Here is a 6462-nt window from a genome sequence, read left to right as displayed (position 1 = left end):
GACAATTTCTCAACAAGTCCATTCATTTGTTCTTCTTTTGTTCTGTATATTAAAATCACATTAGAAAAATTATTCTTTATAGCCTGCCCTAGTACTGTGTTCAGCATTTCCATGCTAAACCTAAACTAAGTCGATTAGTAATCAGAAACCTAGCCTTCTACAAAAATTTGTTCAGATGATAGGAGTGAAGTCTCAGGAATGATAATTTGATGTTGACAGAACTAGGATGCAAGTGTTTGTATTGTATGAGTGATTAAAAGATATGGAGATACGTAAATTTTATGAAAACCTCTTCTAGAATATCTGGTCATGCTAAGTAAAACTTGACGTGTGAAGTAAAACTTGATGTACTAAGTAAAACTTGGCAGATGCTTGCCTGAATTAGAGCTCATTCACCAACTGTATTGTGTTGTATGGGACAGCCGAAGACCTCTAAAACTGTCGTTGCCTCTATTATATTTTACAAACAATTAAAGAAGGGAAATTGATTCCACTTGACTTTAAGCCTATATGGCCAAAGGACAAGAGGGGTGAAAGGTGGCAAAACTACAATAACTCATTTGTGTGAGAAATTGTACCTCTGATGGTAAAGTGAACACCAGGTTTTTGTTCTTTTATCCTCAATGTGTTTCTTCTTCTTTCTTTATCATTATTATTGTTATTATTATTACTACTATTGTTTTGGATTACCATATTCTAGTAATTGCATGGTATAAAATTTCTGGAACTAAAAGTCATACCCAATGTTCACCAAAGAGTCTATAATATGGTTTCACTTCTTTTCAAAGACATTTTAAAAGCTGGAAATCTTTAAAGCTTGGACACTGAAAAGAAGAAAAAAACGCTATTTTGCAGACTAGTCTGGTGCTAGTTTGTCTGTGTTTTCAGCCCTGTGGGAGTTTTGCCTCATTCTAGTCTTTAAATATTTATCCTTAAAAAAGGTTAAAAAAAAAAAAAAAAAAAAAAAGGATAGAGAGAGAAAGAGAGAGTGAGAGAAAGAGAGAGAAGGAGGGGGGGAATCTCTTTCTCTGTAACTGTTCCCACAGTCTGCCGTTCCCTAGCTGGAATGAATGGAATTCCGATTACACTCTGCTTTTCAGAAATGAAAAACTCACCCAGACTGTGCAGAGACAGCTTTAGCAGGACACTGCATGGAGCTTTGGATTACAGGAGAGTGAATGATAAAATAATTAAAATCACAATCATCCTAGAAAAATCAAATTGCTATGAAAATAACACTTTCCATCTGATCATTACAGCGGATAAGGCTTTCAAAAAAGATCAGGTTGAGATGAGTTTGTGTCTGGCCCTTTTTTTCTGAAGATGTCTGTACTAATATGCCATTCTAAAATGTCCTGTTTTGTGTTTTCTTTGACTGCATTGACTTCACAAGTTGGAGGTCAGATCTGTTTAACTGGCACTCCATGAAGCACCTAGCAGCTTCCAGGTGAATGCTTGGAATCTTTGATTCTTGTCTTTTCCTGCAAAAGCTGTCATTTTGCAATTAGGAAGCCAACTATTAGTAGATCCAGATAACAAATTCTGTCTTTAGCTACAAAGATAGTATGAATCTCTATCTGCATGAGATAACACATGATAACTGAAGGCCTACATCTGTTATAACTGTGTTAATTAGCAGCTCATTCTGCCAGAAGCCATGGGGAGAGTCTTCGAAAGATTTCCTTAGTTAGAAAGATATTCAGATCAGCTAAGAAAAATCCGAAGTCCGGATATCTGTAGTGATTATTATTGATTTGGGTCCACAGCCTACAAGAGGATTTACTTCAAGAGATGTAATCACATGATTATATTGTTATGGTGATGAACAGAACTGCTAATAAGTCACCTGCAAGATAAAAGAGATACTGCTATAATGCTGTATCTTTTTCCTGAACATAAAGCCTACAAAGACGTTGAGAATGAAGTATAAGCAAAGCAGAGAAACAGAAAGGTCTTCTCTCCCTTCATGGACATTAAAGTTGCTTAAAGTTTTGGAAGCATTGAATAATACTTTAGAGTTGTGGTTTAGGGATTTTGAATAATAGCTTTAATTTTTCTTGAAAAATTGTTGCTGAAAAATACCTGAAACTAAAGACATTCCAGTGTGTGGAAACTAATCTTTCCCTTACTCAAAATGTAATAATAGCAGCTGCAACCACTTCCTTAAGACTTAGGCTAGAGAATGGCATTGACAGCTGAATCAGTTGAGTTTAGAGGCTAGGGTTTCATCTTCCAGCTTACAGATAGACAGAGAATTCTCCAGCTACTGTCCTGATTCCAGCCTCTCACTTTCGGCAAATAATTGAGAAAAAAGTACCCATCAGACAACAACAGATGATATTAGCTCACCTCATGGAAGATTCACAAACAGGGTTTAAACTAGGACAGAGCACACAGGCTACTTAGAAACGTCTATGAGTTGATTTCCTGTGGGCCAAAAGTATATATGAAATACTCCTGGTCAAAATGCTGCACTCTCCTGTAGCCTTAACATGGCAAAGCATACTATAGCACTGATACTAGCATCTATGTCATGTAGCAGGAATAGATAGGAACGGTCTACTTGATTTCTTTCTAGTGATAATGGGCAACTGCTCATTCTCTCTGAACATCTTGCAGAGATCAGTGTTTACCCTGGTTTTTTTTCTTCTTTTCCAAAATCTACATGAGATCTCTGGCAGAAGGGGAGAGAGAAACACCATGGTCTTAGCTACCAACAATAGATTGAGATCACTCACCTGTTCATCTTGCTCTTTGCTGATAAGCTGTCATCATATCTAATGCATCAGAGTATAACAGGTTGCCCAGAGAGATTGTGGAGTCTCCATCCTTGGAGATATGGTCCTTGGCAGCCTGCTCTAGATGGCCCTGCAGGGGGTTTGGACTAGATGATCTCTAAAAGTCGCTGCCAACCTCAACCATTCTGTGGTTCTGTGTGAGAGTGGAACCTTTCAGATAACAGTCAACATACTTAAGCAGAAACAAGCAAGATGAAAGCAATGTTTTGGAAGGAAAAAACACATGAAGGAATTGTCCATGATGTTGTTTTCTATTCTCAGTGATCCCATAACAGTGCAAAAATTTTTCAGTGCTCTTCTTGTCTAGTCTGAATGACTAGAGAGTCAGCTTTTACCAATGCAGTTTTTAGTTTCTGGCTTTCTAGGAAAATTCATTCAGAATGAAGGCCTGGACACAACAGCATGTGCTTGTCACATTCATGCTGTAGAACTGTCTTACTGCATTGAAATGTGATGTCAACTCTCAGGTGAATATATAATGTGGCTCATGATCTGTGACTGACTGCTATGAGGACCCCTCACCTGTACTGTTCTCAAGCTGACAGCTGGTTCCTGATTTGCTTCTGATGCCAGTTCAAGGTTTCTAACTTCTGTAACAACTTAATAGATCAAGTGCTAAATCTTAAATTTCGGAGACTTAGCCATTCCAACAACTCTGCTCCTTCCAGGGCAATGCAGGCCACATCACTGAGGAAGCAGCACGTGTGATTGGGAACAAATGTTCTATGACATTCTGAGTGGAAGAAACCTCTAGAAGATGTCGGGCAAATCCAGGCTTTGGTCATATTCACAAAATATCTGAAAAACTTCCTTTGTGTGAAAGCATTAACTACAAATATGCTAGTTGTATTTTTATTAGAAAAGACAGGATTTAGAGGGAAATGTAAAATGTTTTATTAAACTAGCTGTTACTGACGGAGAAGTTAGAAAAGCTTTTGGGTGTATCGGCTTTCCTCTAGGGTTACATCACTGAATGCTTTTCTTTATTTTTCTCTCTACATTAGTTCTTCATCATAAATTATACTCTCATCACTCAAACGTATCTTTTGTTTGAAATCTCTTGCTGTATTTTCACTCCTGCCAACCTAACCTGTCTCAACTTACTCTACATTCCCACTGGACTCATTGCTGCCGCTATTCATTGTAGGTGCTGCCATTTTTCACTAGGTAGTTTAATAATTTTTCTAATTGTTTAAAATGTTTTTATTTTATACACTTTTATTTTAATAACTATTGTTTTCAGAAGTCCTCGCATAAATTGGAGGGTTTTAGTCAGAAATACAAGAACCCTGAATTTATTTATGTCTAAGTTTTGAAAGGAAAAGTTTAGAAAAAAGAAATTTTTATGTAGGACTATTATGCTTAAGATTTTTCATCTTCCAGATATCTAGAGATGGATCTGAATCAAAACATCATATCAAAACACTCAGAAAGTTGGGCAGTTCACCAACCCTGATTTGTATTAAAACAAATGCACAATTCTGGTCTGTGGCTAAGAATGTGGAGAGACTCAGCAAAAATTCTATGAGAGGGAATTCTCTGGATGCTTCAGAAACAAAAATATAACTTTTTTTCTCTTTTAGAGGAAAAAAAAAGAAGATAAATGACTTAGCAAGACATAGGTTGAGGGAACTTGGACAGGACTTCTGCAGAAACCTACAAAAGACACCATAGTTTCATAAGGAATCTGTTTGGAGATCAAATTCTGCATTTAGTTGTTTTGCACAGGTGAATCTGAGGCCATGAATTTAAGGCCAGAATTTGGCTTGCAGAAACATTATTATTCTTGATGAGTCAGAAGAAAGAACTTAGCTTGACCTTTAGATCAGATTGCATTTGAAGGGGTAAATTTAGAGGAGCCATCTTTTTGCATAAACCTTGTATGTGATTCTGAGCCAAGCTAAGCATAAATGTATAAAAATGCATTAAGGATCAAGAGGCAATCAGAGTTTTTTGGAGAGATGGACTATGGGAAAACTATGACTACTTTTAAGATTAATTAATTTCTTTGAAATTTAGTAGAAATCACTTCTCAGACTCTACCACATTCTTGTTTAAGGCATTACCTTAAAGTGCAGGCCCTAAACCTGACTTAATTCATTCCATATTATGCTGCTCCAAAGTAGAAAAACTAAGGCACAACATAATTCTCCTCCCAAATGTACTAATTTCTATAGTCAAATGTGTAATGGAAGACTTGGCTCAGTTCCCAGGCTTGCTGAGCACCACAGGAACATGATACAAATCAGTCTAGGCCATAGCAAGGAAATGTATAATGATGCAGTGGATATCTTGCAAACCTCCCACAAAGAGTTTGTGCCTTGAGTTGACTGAATTTCCTAACATATGGAATACAGAGCTTTAGAAGTAAAGAGGGGCCAGATACCTCCATGCACTGTCATATTTTAATTAGCAAAATGACCTGAGACTATTTGCCTTAGAGAGCATTTTTAAATTTGGATTATTTTCTTTATATCAACAGGAAGAGCTGCCTAATGAGCTTAAAGTTGCAAATCACCCAGGGGTACAGATTGCTTTTTGCCTAGTACCCGATGCTTCTGAACATGTACAGAAACAAAGTAAAAGTGTTTTCCCTTGGCCGCATTACTGTGCAACTCTCTCAGGTAAGCTTATGCTAACCCTGTTTTAGAAAAGTATGTGATGACCTAAGATTAGTGTTTCTTCATATCAGACATGAAAAGTGATAACTTTCTCAAAAGTTTTGAAGGAACAAAAACTCCATCAGTTTTGAGGGAGATTTGCTCTCAGAAACCTAAGAAATCTAATGAAGCATTTAGAAGTGTAGCACGTGTCTTAGGTACCTAAGTTCTCATGAGCGGTCTGTAACTCCTGCCTCCCTAATTAAACTGAAGGACCATTGGCACCTATTCACAACCAGTGAAGTTACCTAGTCATCTAGGTATTGCTGCTTCATATGCTGAGATGTTTCTAATTAGAGTGTCACCCAAGTGACACTCATCAGTTTGTGTGGATCTGGAATTCCCAGAGTAGGTTGTCCCATGCTCCAGTCTTCTGAGTCACCTAATCCCAGAGCTGGGCTAAGAGCACAGCTACTGCATACCTACAGCTCAACCACAGCAGCTCCAGTCACTTTTCTAAAAGCATGCAAATGATGAAGTTGGTTCCACCAACCTTTTGTATAATAATCCAGTTGGCCAAAACACTCATCCAGAAATGGCAACCTGGCATTCAGCAATGGTCTGGATGTATTGTAAACTTACCACGAAAGCCAGGATTCATCATGCCACTATCCGTCGAAATGCACATTAAGCACTTTCTCCTGAATGTGTTAACAGTCATGTAGTCGATAACAATAAGCTATTTATGGATATTTTCAGGATACACAGTGTATCATTGAGCCTAGCACCCTCATTTCTTGCACAAGTGCTCTCACCACTGGGCTATTGCAAAAAATGTGGCACTACCAGGATCTCTCACTGTCCTTTAAAAGAATACAATAGCCAGGTTTTCACACCGAATTGAACAATTTAAGGAGGGGTTTGAGACCATTACCCACATTCTCACACAAACATCTGATTCAGTGTTTCAGAGAGTGCCTAAATCTAGAAGCAAGATAGCTGTTAAGATGTCCTTCTCTGTCATTGTTCCTGCCTTCTTTGTGCTGGCTTCTCTGAGTGCTGTT

This window comes from Dromaius novaehollandiae, chromosome W (assembly GCF_036370855.1).
Source record: "Dromaius novaehollandiae isolate bDroNov1 chromosome W, bDroNov1.hap1, whole genome shotgun sequence".
In the NCBI taxonomy this organism is placed as follows: Eukaryota; Metazoa; Chordata; class Aves; order Casuariiformes; family Dromaiidae; genus Dromaius; species Dromaius novaehollandiae.
Note: the sequence above shows the minus strand (reverse complement) of the source record.